Here is a 17,198-nt window from a genome sequence, read left to right as displayed (position 1 = left end):
TGGTCCTCTTTTTTTTTTTTTTTTTTTTGGAGATGTAGTTTCGCTCATGTTGCCCAGGCTGGAGTGCAATGGTGTGATCTCGGCTCACTGCAACCTTGGCTCACCACAATCTCTGCCTCCTGGGTTCAAGTGATTCGCCTGCCTTAGCCTCCCGAGTAGCTGGGATTACAGGCATATGCCACCAAACCTGGTTAATTTTGTACTTTTAGTAGAGACAGGGTTTCTCCATGTTGGTCAGGCTGGTCTCGAACTCCCAAGCTCAGGTGATCTGCCCACGTCGGCCTCCCAAAGTGCTAGGATTACAGGCATCAGCTACCATGCCCGGCCGATATTGGTCCTCTTAACATATGTCAAATGTCATCAACATTATCTTATTCTTTCAATGGCAATCACGCAAAAGCAAAAACTAAATAGCTGAAATTACACAAAGACTTGGCTTTATGGATTAAATAAGAACTGACTGGGGAAAATTCCCTCACTTTCTCTGCTCTATGTTCAGAATATATAATATCTGCTGACTCTAGGTAGTAAAAAATATATATATTTCTAAGATTAAAGTCTGGTTTACAGACATTTTGTTCACATAAGCTGTAACAAACTAGTAAAAAGTCTTACTACAGGAAAAGTCTCCACTAAAATACACTGGCAAATCTACTCCTAAGCCGTAATTTACTTATCTGCTGTCAAGAAGAAAAGGTAAGTAGATATGCTGTATTAGAACCTTATAATGTATTTCCATCATACTGATATCACTTTGAGGCTATTCCATAGGGTATATATCACTCTTCTTGACTATTTACATTAAGACTCCATTTAACATTTTTTTCTTTTAGCCTTTCTGTCTTCATTAATGAAAAATGCTACATTAAGAAATTTCTGCTTGCTTTTCCTTCTTGTTTCATATAGAGACCCATGTGTAATCTGCAAAGTAGTCTGAAAAGAATGGCACAAGCAGTCAAAATATTTACATATTTCTCTGTAAAATATTTCATAGAAAGATTTAACAGGCATAAGTAAGCTATGACAAGCATGCTCACTTATCTGAAGAAAAATACTTTGAGCTGATTTTCTGGCACTGAAAGGAAAGCTGGTTAAGTGACATCTTCCTTTATGGAATGCAATGATTAAACCAATGAGTTGTGCTTTACCTTCTCCAGGAAGGTCAATATGATATGGAGCTGCTTTCAGTGATGCCCAACATACTGCACTTGAACTTACAGAACCTGTCAATAACATCGGTAAGTAAAGCAAGGCTTAATGTTGAGGTTAAAACAAAAATCAAAGGAATAGAAACCAAAAACAAAATAAAACTGTATGAGAATGTAAATATTATATGAATAATTTCATACAAAACTGGGAAAACAGTGAGTGCTCCAATATTAAGAACTATCTCAGGTTTAAAGATGAGAAATGGAGTGTCTCAAAACCAGGTTTTATCTATAGACTAAATACATTTTTCTCTCCTCCTAAATTGTAAGAAGAAAATAACTGGAGAATATTGCTGTGATCTCTTGCAAGTTCTTTCTTCTAGCTTTGGAAGAAAGAGAAAAATAAACGGAAAATTCATTTATCTCGAAAGATAAGTATCCAAGTTCAGAAAACCCTGTTTGCTTCACAGAGGAACAAGCTCTAATCTCACAAGCTGTGGAGAAGTCCCATAGATTCTCCTATATTGAAGTCATCAACATCTCACATCAGAGAGTAGTAGGTTGAAGAGTGTAAAATTATGAACACTGGCACATCGGGAAGACCACATTCCAGCCCAAATTTCTAACCCATCACAATGACCTGAACTTAACCTCTACTACTTCCCACTTTTCCTTACCTGGCAATTGAAGAAAATTCCTTTCCCTTGACATAATTACAGAAATGGAATGAGTAAGAAGTTTATAGCCTATGAATAGTATCCTACTTTGGACAAGAGGGATAACTTGGAATAATAAGGTTGGATCCTTACTGTGCAGCAAAAAGGCTGGCTACCACAAACTCCCCAAAAAGATTACCATAATATTGTACAGTGCCTATTGGTGAGACGCCTCCTTGTTAGCAGCTCTGAGCATAACATTCACTCTAACCTATCTTAAATTGCACAGTTTGTAAATGCATAGGCAGTAAGTCTTGTCTAACAGGATTTCAATAGCCTTGCAAATTCTACCTTTGGAAAATACTCAAACCAAGAATTCTCATTCATATTCTTTACCACCTTCTACTCATTTGCACAGAATAAGAAGCCAAGTTGGGCCTCTTAGAAGAGCCAGTTCTGGTTGTTCAGCATCTGTGATTTGATTCCCTACCAGTGACAGACAGGATGGGCAAGTGAGGCAGGGCTTCCATCTGAACTTAAAGGCTTAGCATTTAAAGGGTGACAATCTGCTCATTCCAATATGTCTCTCAAAGGAGTTAGTAGTAGTTGTCAATGTTTGTCTTCAGTTTGATGTTTCTCAAGGCATTTTTAAAACCAAAAATGGAACTGGCACCAACTTTAAAAAATACAGATGCGGTTTTCCCTGATTTTAGAAATATCTGGTAATTTTTGGGGTTTTTTTTTTTTTTTTTTTTTTTGAGACAGAGTCTTACTCTGTCATCCAGGCTGGAGTGCAATAGTGCAATCTCAACTCACTGCAACCTCCGCCTCCCGGGTTCAAGCAATTCTCCTGCCTCAGCCTCCTGAGTAGCTGAGACTACAGGCACGTGCCACCATGCCCCGGCTAATTTGTTTGTGTGTTTTCAGTAGAGATGGTGTTTCACCATGTTAGCCTGATGGTCTCATTCTCCTGACCTCATGATCCGCCCGCCTCGGCCTCCCAAAGTGCTGGGATTACAGGCGTGAGCCACGGCGCTCAGCCTAAAATGTTATTTTTTAAAATAAAATAGAAAGTTAAAAAGCACTGTGTACTCTTACATTCTGCCCCAGAAATAATAGGATGGATGAATAATGGGATGGATGAAGATTGGGCTGAAAAAGAGATTTCACCTTTGGGAGGCATCTCAGTTCTTCATTTGAACAAGGTAAAATATTTTTCATGAAAATAACCTATGTACCAACCTGAAAGCCGGAAAGTATATGGAATCAATTTAAAAGATGGAGTATAGAGTTTGAAGTCAGGATGGTCAGGGGTCTAATCGCAACTTAAACAAGTGACAGCTGTATTAATTATCTGAGCCTCTTTCTTATCAATCAATGGGACTAGTAATAGTGTATATTGCATGAGTTGTTTGTAAATATTAAATGTGATGTCAAATATAAAGTGCCTACTTGATACTTTTGATAAGGCACTTTAAAATACATATTTTATTTTATACCTCAGTGACAGCTAAAGAGGCAAATAAATATTGTATATGAGTCTTTGCCACAGCTGCATACCTACCTTTCAATTCCCTGAATCCTTAGGCTTCATTCACTTTATCTCCCCTGGATTGCTGTCCTCCTAGTGGTAGGATCATTTATTCTTTTGTCATTTACTGACAGTCCTCTGTGTACCAGGCACTGTGCTATGGTCTCAGAGGGCAAAAAGTGCCATACATTCTGTACTCTCTGTCTTCAAGGAGCTACGCTTCAGGTGGTGGTGAGGTAAGCAGGGGCTTCTGATAGCTTTTACAATATATACAATGATGTGTCATGATAGAGGTGTGTAGAAGCTGCTAAACTGCCTTCTTCGGGGCTGGGGGAGATAGTCAACTTCATGATGAAAACTTCTGCTGAGCTGAATGTGATTTCAGAATTAATAGCACAAAGGACAGCAATATTCAAAGACAGAGACTCCTGCAAGAACAAGGTGTTCAGTTTGGTTGTGCAAGAAAGGTTTCATAAAGTGGTAGTAAGTGTATGGGGAGGGGTGTCATCTTCTGAAATAACTAACTTACAAAGCTAGAATAAACATGACTGACAAATAAAAGCAATAATATCAGCAGTCATTGCATATTATTTGTTATGTGTCAGGACACTTTTCCATATTAACTCATTCAATGCTTAGAAACACCCTATGATGTAAATATCATGACTGTATTATCATCATTTTACACATTAAAAAAAAAACACCTGAGGTATATAAAGGTTTAGCTGTTTGCCCAAGGATATCCCACTAGTAAGTAGCAGAGCTGAGATTCAAACTGAGTCAGTCTAGGTCCTGAGCTGGAGTCTCATCACAACCATATTCTGCCTCTTTTGTTTTTGCATTATTAGTTACAGAAGCTTGTATCCCAAAAGATAAATGATAAGAGCCAATGGCACATGAGTGACCTCCAGCTACAGTGGCCTTATCAGCACTACACTGACAGACTGCCACTGGAGATCATTCTATGAGCACTGCAGATGCATGCATCTACAAAATGGGAAAAATTCTTACCTCAAAAGGCTCTGAGGACCCAAAGTCATACATAAGCCTTTAGCCTGAGACATACTAAAGATTAGTTGTAAATTTCTTTCCTTTCCTTTATTCTCTCTTCCTTTTTTACTTCTTTTTTCTTTCTTCTTTTCCTTCCTTCCTTCCCTTCTTCCCTCTGTTCCTCCTTCCCTCCCTGTCTCCCTATCTTCCCTCTTTCCTTCTTCTTATTCCATCTTCTGAATTACTACCTAGTAACTCTTCCACTTCCCTGAATGATCTTTTGTGATTGCACCCCATAATAAAGCTTTAGTGACAAGAGACAGCTAGAAAAAATCCACTAATGCTGACAATTGTTGGTGATCATTCACAGGATTACTAGATGAGTTAGGAAAAGTTGTTAGATGAGTTAAGACCCAATCTCAGAATCATGGTCAACATTGAGCTATATCCATTTATAGTTTCCACTATTAAAAAATCTCCTTTGGGAGGCCACGGCAGGCGGATCACGAGGTCAGGAGATCAAGACCATCCTGGCTAACACAGTGAAACCCCATCTCTACTAAAAATACAAAAAATTAGTGGGGCATGGTGGTGGGCACCTGTAGTCCCAGCTACTGGGGAGGCTGAAGCAGGCAGATGGTGTGAACCTGGGAGGCAGAGCTTGCAGTGAGCCGAGATCGCACCACTGCACTCCAGCCTGGGCGACAAAGCAAGACTCCATCTCAAAAAACAAACAAACAAAACTCAGGCTGTCAAGGTATCAGTTATTTGTAATATAATATCCCCACACTACCACTCAAGGCAACTGCTTGGTAACTAATGTAATAAAATTATTATTCAAGAAAGACTTTCAACAGTGTTACCATTGTAAAATATCAGGATTGAAAGGCATCGAGAAAGAAATGCATTTCCAAAACTTGGCTTGAATTTCCTCTAGAATAGACCAATTAAGTAGCAGGTCTGAGATAGAAAAACCAACAAACCAAACAAAAAAATCAGTCTTAGAGGTCCTCTCTTTACCTTAAATTTACATATACAGTTTAAGCAGGAATGGTGAAATGGCAGGGGGCTTGGGGGGAGCACTCTTTATGCTATGCCATTCTCCTAATTTTATACATATTTATTTATTAAAATTATACATATATATTATATCTGCATTTTCATTCATACACATACTAGCAAGAATTTTCAAAAATTCTTTATAAATTTGAAGCCATCTTGTTTCCAACAGAAGTCCAATTTACCTATTTTTTGACATACTGTTCATTTGCTATTTGTCTTATGAATGAAAGTATGAAGCAAATACGTAATGTATTCATGTGCCATCTCCTCAGGTGTATAAAGGTTAAGGAAAATTGATTACAAACAAATGATATCTATGACAAAGCAGAGGAGTAAGGTAACCAGCCCCCCCCAAATTAATCAGCATATAAATTAATCTTGCTTCCAAACAAAAAGTAGGACAGGAAGCATTGTCATCAATAATCTACTATGCCAAGACATTCTCCAGGATGAATACTAATGAATATAAACAAATAGTAGCTGGAAGAGAAATATAAATTCTTAAAACATTAAGAGGAAAAAGTATGAAAATTTTCTAATCTGTAAGCCACACATATTTTATGTATCCTACCATCAACAACAGTGCTATCTCAGTAATTGATTACCATTTACAGAGCACCTACTAAGTGTCCCATACTATGCAAAGACCTTTCCATATGTTGTCTTTAGTTTTCACATTCACCTTTTACGATTCTCACAACTGGGCCTCAGAGAGTTTATGTGACTTACTTACCAACCTGGAACAATATACCTAAATCTCTCCATTTTCAAAAGCTAGACGCTTTCCACAATCTAGAGAAAGACTGAAAATACTTTTTCAAAACCAAATAATTTTAATGATATATTCTGTGTTCCTACAGTTCTGATGTGCATTGACTAATTGTTACTTTTGGTTTATTTTAGAAGTTATACACTTTTATAGAAAGTATTACATTGTCTTTTGACTACTTAATTTTTGATCTGTTCTAGAAATGACCTTCCATAAAGATCTGGATGAATGAAGGGCAGAGATGATCTGAGGTAAAGACTGTTTCTGAGGATAAACTTTCCTAAGGGAGAAAGATTCTTTGATGATGATTTTGCCCTATCTTACTTCACAGTGTTTGCCACAGTCCTCTAGTTTTTCCTCTCTAATTGCCCCTCAGTTCTCTTCTCTATCAAGGTCAGAAACGTATAGAAATCCTATATTTTCAAACCCAACCAACCTACATGATTATGAAGTGTTCTCAGGAGAAAAAGAGCCATGCATGGCTAGTAATTCTTAAATAGACTGTTATGCATTAAGGATGAGTAGAAAATTAGCAAAGATTTTAAATGTTGACAATAAAATTGCATATGCTGTGATAGATGAAAGAAAAGAAATAAATATTTGTGTGACTGTGAATAAGGCTTTCCTCTAAATTAGTTAAGTCACACTTTTCAAAAAATCAGGTTGCAAGTCTTAGTCTTTTTCTTTTCTTTTTTTTTTTTTTTTTTTGAGACAGAGTCTTGCTCTGTTACCCAGGCTGGAGTGCAGTGGCGCGATCTCTGCTCACTGCAAGCTCCACCTCCTGGGTTCACGCTGTTCGCCTGCCTCAGCTTCCCGAATAGCTGGGACTACAGGCTACAGGCGCCCGCCACCACGCCTGACTAATTTTTTGTATTTTTAGTAGAGACGGGGTTTCACCACGTTAGCCAGGATGGCCTCAATCTCCTGACCTCATGATCTGCCTGCCTCAGCCTCCCAAAGTGCTGGGATTGCAGGCATGAGCCACTGCGCCCTGCCGCAAGTCTTTTTAAAATATCCTTGAATAATATCTGAAAACACTGTGTTTAATAGCTAAAAACAAATAACCTACATTTCCAACATGACACATTATCTATCCACGTAATACTATACTGTGCAGCCACCAGTGTGTGACTACTATAGAACAATGTCAAGAAAGAAATCTCCATGGGCCAGGCGCAGTGGCTCACGCCTGTAATCCCAGCACTTTGGGAGACCAAGGTGGGCAGATCACTTGAGGTCAGGAGCTGAAGACCAGCCTGGCCAACATGGTGAAACCCTGCCTCTACTAAAAATACAAAAATTAGCCAGGCGTGGTGGCAGATGCCTGTAATCCCAGCTACTTGGGAGGCTGAGACAGGAGAATCGCTTGAACCTGGGGTAGAGGTTGCAGTGAGCCAATATGGTGCCACTGCACTCCAGCCTGGACTACAGAGTGAGACACTGTCTCAAAAAAAAAGAAATCTCCATTACATTGTTAATTGAAAAAAAAAGTGATTATAATATTATGAATCCATTCAAAATAGTATATTAAAAACATGCATTTTTCCATAAGGAGAACGCTATTTTTATAAATTTTGGATGGACGTATTGTCTCGACAGTTTTTTTTAAGTTAAAATGTATTAAATTTACATGGTAAAGGGGAAAAATTAACATATAATTATAATAAAATACACCCAAGATATTCTATAAAATTCAGTAGCCATTCCTAATACAAACTCTATTCTAAGACTTGAAAACTAATTACCAAATGTGATGGAAAATATTTCTGTTGTAAAACAGGCAATGAACATTATATTAACTACTGAAATACCAAGAACAGTCTCATTAAAATGAGAGGAAATACTGAAATGACTACCATCCCTACAATTTTTCAGCATCGTGTTGTAGTTTCTAGCCAGTCCAATAAGAAAACCAACTAGCTATATAATTATGGGAAACAAGAAAACAAGTTTATCTCTATTTGCATACAATTTAACAGTCAAGATAAACTCTATAAAATATATAATAAATAAGAGAAAGTCCTGATAAGGTTAACTAGATTTTTAAAAACAATTTATATACTTTTTCTTTATTCTAGCAACCCATTGAAATATATGTATCTCAAATATAAAATATGTATAGGTTTATGTAATACTAATACCCTGCTGACAACAGCAATAAAATTATTATGTATCTTGTAATAAAATGTTTAAAAGTTATTACGTATTTTAAATCAACATAAATAACCTGAATAAAAAGCTAAATGTTATCTTACAGTATTATTGAGTCATAAGACAATATCATATAAATACATTCCTCAAATTCATACATATATTTAATGAGATTCCATTCAGAATTCAAAAATTTTAAATTAAACTAGGGAGTTTTATTTTTTAAATTTATATATAAAACACAAATATAAAAAACCTTCTAAAAGATTTTTCAAAAAACAGATAAGGATAAATGACCTGCAACATATAAAACATACTATGCCGCTTATTAAAATCAAAATAGTAAGTGAAGACCAAATACAAAGCAAAAGTGCAGAAGATAAGTTGAAAAATAAACACACAAATCCAAGTATTTGTAGAAAAATCATAGTTTATTTAATCAAAGATCTTAGCATAAGCAGCTATAGATCTTAAAATGAAAAAATTAAATCCCTGCTTTGCAGTATAAAATATTAAATTCCAGAAGGATTAAAATAAAAAATGTAAAAACCAAAATATAATAAAAATAGGAAAATGTTTGTATAACATAGGGCAAGGAGACATTTATCAAACAATAAATCCAGATGCCATGAAAGTGTTGATAGATTTGACTGTATATGAATTAACATTTTGAATAAAAAGGAACACCATTAAAGCAATATTCAAATAAAAATTTGACTATTAAAAATTGTTTGAAAATGCCTTAAAGCTCCTTAGTTCACGAAGAGTCTCTATAAATCAGTGTTAACAAGACAAACCATATTATTTAATGTGACAATAATATAAACAAAATAATCACAGAAAAAGGAAGAAATATGGCCAAAAACTCCAGAAAGATCCTCAACTCAGGAATAAACCAAAAATACAATCAAATCAACATTGAGAATCCATTATTAACCCACTGCATTCTATTGAAATTTCAATATGTTGATCACACTCTGTTCTGGAGAGGTTGTGGGAAAGCAGTAATTATATATTGTTGTAGAGAAAAAAAGCATTGTATGAAATGTAACATAGCAGTAGATAATAACCTTTAAAACACATGCACTTTGACTCAGAATTTCTATTTTAGCAAAGCTATGCTACAGATAAAAGCATATGATCATTATAACAGTCACATCATTGTGACATGTGATCATTGTAAGATATATTAGTTTTCACAATGATTATATGTAATTTTTATAAAAGCAGTAAAGTTTTAATAAAGTAAAAAGACAAAGATCTTGCTCAGGAGATAGATGTTGAAGTTTAAGTCTGCCAAAGGAGCTAGCATTTGAAGGGAAAACATCTGGAGAGTAGAAAAGATCAAAGAACAAATTCAAAAATCTACATTCAAATTTCCACTTCACAACGGCTGACTTCTAACTTAACTGCTCAGAACTGTTTCTCAAACTGCATATATGTGCTGTTTTCTTCTAGGTTATTTGGTGTAGTGAGAGAAAGAAGAAAATAGCAGTTGAGAGGCCTAAGAATGAATATTAGCAGCCACATGACACTGGGGAGACAAAAGTTAAATTCTTGTCAAAAGTGGGAGGCATTTGCAAATGTCATGGTATTTCTCAGCCAGGACCTCAGAAGGAGTCATTCTAGAATTAATGTGACACTTAGTGCCATACTTTAGAAGTGAGGACTATACCCTAGATGTAAGGGCAAAACTTAAGCGTTTTAAAGATATTTAAAACCCTTGCAAATAAAGCCTAAAACAAAGCCTCAATAGGACAATGATGATCTGCTAGTAATCTATCTACTTGATAGAAGAAAACTTAACCCTCTTTGGACAAATTTCCATCATCAAGGGCCCCTGCAATGTTTCATCTATCAAGTCAAAAATTATGAGGCAAATAAAAAATAGGATTAAATCATTGAAAAATCAAAGTAAAAAATAGACAATATAAATAGACCTCCTGATGATTCAGATATTGGAGATACCCAGCAATGACTTTCAAATAACTATGATCAATACATTCAAGAAAATAAAAGTTGGGCAAAGTAGAAGAAAAAGGTAAGAATTTCAACAAAGAATTATAATATGTAAAAAGTAACCAAATTGGGCATCCTAAAACTGAAAAATAGAAATAAGAGTTTAAAGATCTTGACTGCCAAAGTTCAAAATTCATTTATTAAATCTACAAACAATTATAGAGCAACTATTGCCAGACACTGTTCTAGAAGTAGGGGATAAAGCAATGAACAAAACAAAATTCCTGCCCTTATGGCTCTTGTGATCTAATGAGAGAAACAGAAAATAAACCATATAAGTAAGTAAATTCTAAATTAGAAGGTGATAACCAAGGGTGATATGAGAAAGAAAGGACTGAAAATGTTAATTGGATGAAATAAATAATAGAACAAGAAATAAAATTTGAAGAAGAGTCTTCCTAAAAGAAGCAATAACAAATTTGAAGGCCTCGAGAGGGTGGTGATTTACTGCTAAAGGAAAACTGAGGAGTTTAATGTCATCTTAATAGTAGGAGATAAAATTATTAACTACCGGGAGGGTTTGGGATTTTACTGTGAATGAAATGAGAAGGTATTAGAAGGTTCTTAGTGGAAAAGTGACATGATCTAACATACATTTTAACATTTTACATCTGAGATTATAAGAGCTAAGAGCAAAAGTAGGTAGAACACTCTGGAGACTACTGCAACCATCTAAGCAAGAGATGATGTTGACTAAACCAAGAAGGTAGCAGTGAAGAAAGTAAGAAATGTTTATATTCTGGATAAATAGCCAACAGGGGATATAAGAGATAAAGGGGACTTAATGGGTGACTCCAAATGTTTTGCCTGACCATTTGAAGAGATGAAATTGCCACTGAGTGAAATGGAGAAAACGGTGAGTATATTAGGTTTAGAAGTGAAGGAAGATCAGAAGTTGAATTTTGTACCTGTTGAGTAAGAGATGATTAGACATCTAAATAGAGACATCAAGGGCAAAGTAAAGAGTTGAGTACATTTGGGTAAAAGTCCAAACAGAAATTATGAACATGGAAGTTATTGGCATATAAACTATATTTAAAACAATGAGACTGGATGAAGTCACCCAGATGTAATAAGCTGAGGAATACAAAAGATTTAAAATTATTATTTGCTAAATAAGAAGAATAAAACTAGGATAGAACATTTGTTTATAGAAAATGAAATGGTTTAGTGCTAGGAGTTGACAGAAAAGATGGAATCACTCAACTTCAAATTTTTTCAGCCTTCTATAGTAATAGAGATAGAAATATAATAAAACAATAAAAAGATTATATTGTACCATAATATAATAATAAAAATAAACATTTGCCCTGTGACCATTTACAACTTTTTTTAAAGATGCATTCCCTCAATTTATCTGATAGTAAAGGATCATCTATATATTGCTTTATTACTGAATGATTTTTTAAGTGACAGTCATCTTTGTAGGTTGCTAATGAATTAACTCATGATTTGAGACCTGGTAAGTAAAGGCAGAAATAAGAATCAGGCATCTAAACCATCTTTCCTAGCAAATTGTATCACAGGGTAACCAAATGATACATGACAGTTAAGATTTCCTTAAAATAAATATTCCACTAGTAATATAAAAGAAAAATAAAATTAGAATATCACCATTTGACAGCCCCCAGTTAATTAATGGATCTAGACACTGAGAATCAATGACTGCTAAATTCATAAAAAGAGGCGCAAAGCAGACAATATGTCCTCCTGATTGAAGTAACTTTGTAAAAAAAAAAAAAATTTTTACCTGAATCTCCTCAAGCCACAAGTTCCAACAAGTTTCAAAGCCATGAGACCCCAAATCAAAAGTCTGAGGGATGAGTTAAATTGATTGTTTGGAAGGGAGGAAAGAAAGATTTGTTTCATCTGAAATGGCATGAGCAATTTAGACAGAGAATATAGCATATAAGTCGGACTCTGACTAGTAAGTATGCTTTGTGAAAGAGGAGAGATTTGAAAGGATTTTTTATGTTGAGAGAGCAGTCTGGGCAAAGACAGGGAGAGTTCGATGTATTTATGAGACTGCCAGTTGTACGTGTGGATGAGGAAGAAGTTTAGCACAGCAGTAAAAACAAACTAGAAAGTGAAGTTTGGGCCAGGCATCGTGGCTCATGCCTGTAATCTCAGCACTTTGGGAGGCCCAGGTGGGCAGATCACCTGAGGTCAGAAGTTCAAGACCAGCCTGGCCAACATGGTGAAACCCTGTCTTTACTAAAAATAGAAAAAATAGCCTGGTTTAGTGGCACACTCCTGTAATCCCAGCTATTTAGGAGGCTGAGGCATGAGAATCACTTCAACCCGGGAGTCAGAGGTTGCAGTGAGCCGAGAAAGCACCACTGCATTCCAGCCTGGGCAACAGAGTGAGACTCTGTCTCAAAAAAAATATTTTCTAAATAAAAGAAAATAAGGTTGGGAGTGTGTGTGGGTGTAGATGTGTCTGTGAGTGTGGGTGTAGATGTGTCTGTGAGTGTGGGTGTGGGTGTATTTTCCTTATCTATGCTTTCTAAATTTTCTAACATTGAAAACGAATTATTATATAATATTATATAATTATTATTTATATATTATATAAGTTTATATAATATATAAATATTATAAATATATTTATTATTTTATATAATATAAATATTATATTATGATTATATAATAAATACATTTCTATACACCTATAGATCTAAATTTTTTAATTTTTTAATGTAATTAAATAAAGAGAGTTTTGAGCCAACTAATGGAAGACTTGCAATGCCATGACCATTGTTTTACTTTTGTCCCCCTCAGCAGTCTTCGTTATGCAACTAAAGATATAGTTGGCTGCAACTCTCTTTCATTAAGTGTTGATGCTAAGAGTGGAGCCAGTCATCAATTTCAGAAAAAACTAAGTAGCTTTTTCAGTAAGTTAAAATTATTCCATTACCGAAACATTCAATTTGAAGTCCAGTGAAAGAAGTAGAAAATTACTACTCTATCTTCAAGGAAGTCTTGCAACCATATTTAATGGTGATGGCAGTAAACTTTTAAATACACTGTGAATGTAAACATAGTCGATATAGTTTGTAGATGTGCCGATTAAGGCAGATATTAGAGGTATGGTTTGATTTCCAAACTTGTCTTTGTCCTCCAGACTGGGGACAATTTAAGCTTTGTCCTCCAGATTGAGGACTGTTTAAAGCTTAATAATTGATAAAATATGGCCAGTCAAATGGAAAGAGCAGAGACAAACATAGAAGAATTGACGAAAACAGAAAAAGTGATCAGCTGGGAAGAGAGGAATCATTTCAAAGACTTGAGAACTGCAAAGATTTGAGAAAACCACAGGTCTCTTGATCTCAGATTCTTGGTAAAGGGAGGCTAAGATAGGAGTCCAGAAGTGCAAAGCAGGTCTGCTCAAGCTGTCATCCAAATTGGCTAAGAGAAGATACACTTCAAGGGGTATGAACAATTTTAAGCTGAAGAATGAAACTAAGATCTGTTCATAGAATTGGTCTCAGGCCTAGAAGTAGTGTTTAAATCAAGAGATCTTGATCCCAGATGACCAAGATTAGATTGAGAAAAAGAGCAGGGAGGCAACAAGGTGACAAAGGGATCATTGTAACATTCGAGACCAGCAAGGATGCTGAGAACTCATTCTTGTTAGATAGTTCTATAAGGAAAGCAGTTTTGCTAATTTAAAGAGGCAATACTGGAATAAACCCTTGCATTTGGATGTCTTATTTTAGGGAAATCTGCCCAAACTTTGTGCTTTCTCTACCTTCCTGATATGGTTTATGTCTGTGTCTCCACCCAAATCTCATGTCAAGTTGTAATTCCCAAAGTTGGAGGTGGGGCCTGGTGGGAGGTGATTTGGTCATGGGGGCAGATTTCCCCCTTTGGTACTGTTTTTGTGATAGTGAATGAGTTATCACAAGATCCGGTTCTTTAAAAGTGTATAGCACCACCCCTCACTTCTGTCTCTTCCTCCTGCTCCAGCCTTGTAAGACGTGCCTACTTCCCTTTTCACCTTCTGCCATGATTGTAAGATTCCTAAGGCCTCCCAGACATGCTTCCTGTACAGCCTGCAGAACCATGAGCCAATTAAACCTCTTTTCTTTATAAATTATCCAGCCTCAGGTAGTTTTTTATAACAGTGTGAGAACAGACTAATACACTTCCTTACACTTACTAACCAATATAAATTTGGTGGCAAGTAATGTATATTTGTTAATAGCTCCTGGTGTATGTGTGATTTGTACACTATGAAATTATTCATGGAATATGCAATGTATTCCCTGTTGAGAGCACCATATATTAATGCATTCAACAAATATTAATTGGATACATACTGTTTGTAAGTTCTGTTGTAAACTGCTAAGTATGCAGAGATGAATAAAGCAGACACATATCTGTTCTCTTGGAAGACATTTGATTGAGAGATGTGAGCATTAGATAAATTAAATAGTAACAAATTCTAGGCAGAGTCTCAGAACAATGCGATGTGATAATGACCGAGTGGCTACTCTAGATTAGGGTGGTCAGAAAAGCTCTTTGAAAAGGTGGCACTCAAGCTGCACCCTAAATTTTAAGAAACAGAAATCTGGGCTGATTGGGATGCGGGGTCTAGATGAAAGACAGGGAATAGAAACAAGATAGGTTGCATGATCTAATATCTTGGGAAGTATTTGGGGGAAACCAGAGGTGTTTGAGTTTAATCTCATGTCTACTTTGAGCCCCTCTTTTCAGAAGCATCACTACAAGAAAAATGCCCAGAGGGAGTTTTTAAAATTTGGAATCTTCTCTAACAGAGAAGAATAAAGAACTACTACTAAGTTGAAAGGAAAATGTAGATTTCTGTAGGGAAAAATAGATGAAGCCACTAGGGTTTTATTGTACCATCTGAGTTTCATAGCTAAATTTGATACTTGCTACATCCCCTGCACACCTGAATGAAAGAAATGAGAAATGCAGGAGATGAAGGTACAAATCCAATTTCCCCTTTGCAACAAGAGTCAGTAAGTCTTTGCTGCCTTCTGCATTTGAGAACCTATCTACATTTTATCCTCCTTCATAAACAATGTTTAGATAAACCCAGTGAATAATGGGGTTGAAAGGAAATTTTAAAGGTCATTTTGTGTATACCCCTTGCTTCAGGCAAGATTGCAGTCATGCCCACCCAAGAAGTAGTCTTCTCTTATGTCAAGTTTTGTTCCAGATGATGTTTATTTTTTCCAGGGCGGGGAGTTGAAGTAGGAAGAAGAGTAATGAAGAGTGTGTTTGCCTTAAAAGCATAAACAGAGTTATTTTTAATGTAAGTGCCCTCCCCTCTTTGTAATGCCAGGGGCAGAGTATTCTCCAAATGCCTTATACACTTACTTTCAGCACTAAATGTATTTGTGCAAATCTCATGAATCATCAAGGCTTTTGAAAATATTTATAGGGAGAGAAACTCAATCCTTTTCATTAGAGTGAGTAAAACTCACATTGGTATCTTGCTATTGTTTAAGGAGAACAATGGATGGGTGGATGAAAGAGAATGTCAGCTGGATCAACAAACAGCTGTTCCAACATAAGTCCTGCTATCCTGTACAATAAAGCAGTATTAATTGCTGCCTTCCCTGGAGTCTCTAAAGATACTAGGTAAGTGTATAGTACCCCGATGAACTAAAGCCAAAAGTTAGGGCTGATTTCAGGCTTCATCACGGCGAACACCTCACCTCCAGAGAGAAAGTTGTAGGCCTTTAAAGCTTTTGATCTCAGAGAAGACTCCACTGCCTTTCAAGGCAATAAATTCTTGCCTCTTCTCCAAATACTCTAATTGAAACTTCTGCTGTTGCAGCATAATTCAATGTGTTTTTTTCCAGACTTCAATGAAAGCAAGAATTCTCATTTTGCATGTAATTATATCCCTTATAATACCCACAGCCTCCTGCAATATTACTTTTTCTAGGCCAAATAAATAATTTTTTTTTCTAAAGGCAGTTTGGTATTCAGTAAAAGTTATAGTAACTGGGCACAGTTCTGGATGAGATTTTTGGCTCTAACATTGACTAATAATATGGGCAACTAATTTATTAAGTATGATACCCAGTTTAGTCAACTTTCTTAAAGAGGCGTTGTTAGGATTCAATGTAATAATACATAAGGATTATTTATGATAGCATGCTTAATACACACTGATACACACTATGTAACAATTTTATCACTGCTTATCCACCTTTTTTCTTATCAGTGGATGTTTTCCAAGTTTTTGTCTGTTGTTTATGTCATAGAGCACAGATAAGAACTGTAAATTCTTCAAGTAATGGAAAGATAACCTTACACTTCATAACTAATTCACATTTCTAAACACTTTACTAACAATAAAGTATAAATCTTGTGAATTAATATTTTGCTTATGGTCCAAAGTGACCCACAAATCTTTTTCTGGAATCTTCTTGAAGCCTATCCTAACTAACATATATTCAGAGATCATTTTTCTTTTCTTTACATAGTATTGCAAGCAGTGTTAAATTATATCTACACATTTCTCAAATTCTCACAGCATTTTAAATACTTTTTTATCTTGGAGTCAGATAAAGTATTATTGTCAACAACAGTATTTCTGGTCATTATTCTGTCATCCAAATTATAAATAAAAATAGTAAATAAAGTCTTTATAATTGCCAATTTGGAAGGTAAAACATTTGATATATCCTATGCACATAATACATAAAAATGTGCTTTTAAACCAAATTATCTTGTACTTATGAGCCATGCCATAGTTTTTTTTCACCAATAAAGTTCCAGAAGTCAAGGTAAGAAGGCTGAAGGGCATATTCTTAGAGACTTAAACTGCAAGAGGAAAAAAAATTGCAAGTGTGTAAGTTATAACACAACTTGGCAACTTGTTATGGAGT

The sequence above is a fragment of the Nomascus leucogenys genome, chromosome 15 (assembly GCF_006542625.1).
Source record: "Nomascus leucogenys isolate Asia chromosome 15, Asia_NLE_v1, whole genome shotgun sequence".
In the NCBI taxonomy this organism is placed as follows: Eukaryota; Metazoa; Chordata; class Mammalia; order Primates; family Hylobatidae; genus Nomascus; species Nomascus leucogenys.
Note: the sequence above shows the minus strand (reverse complement) of the source record.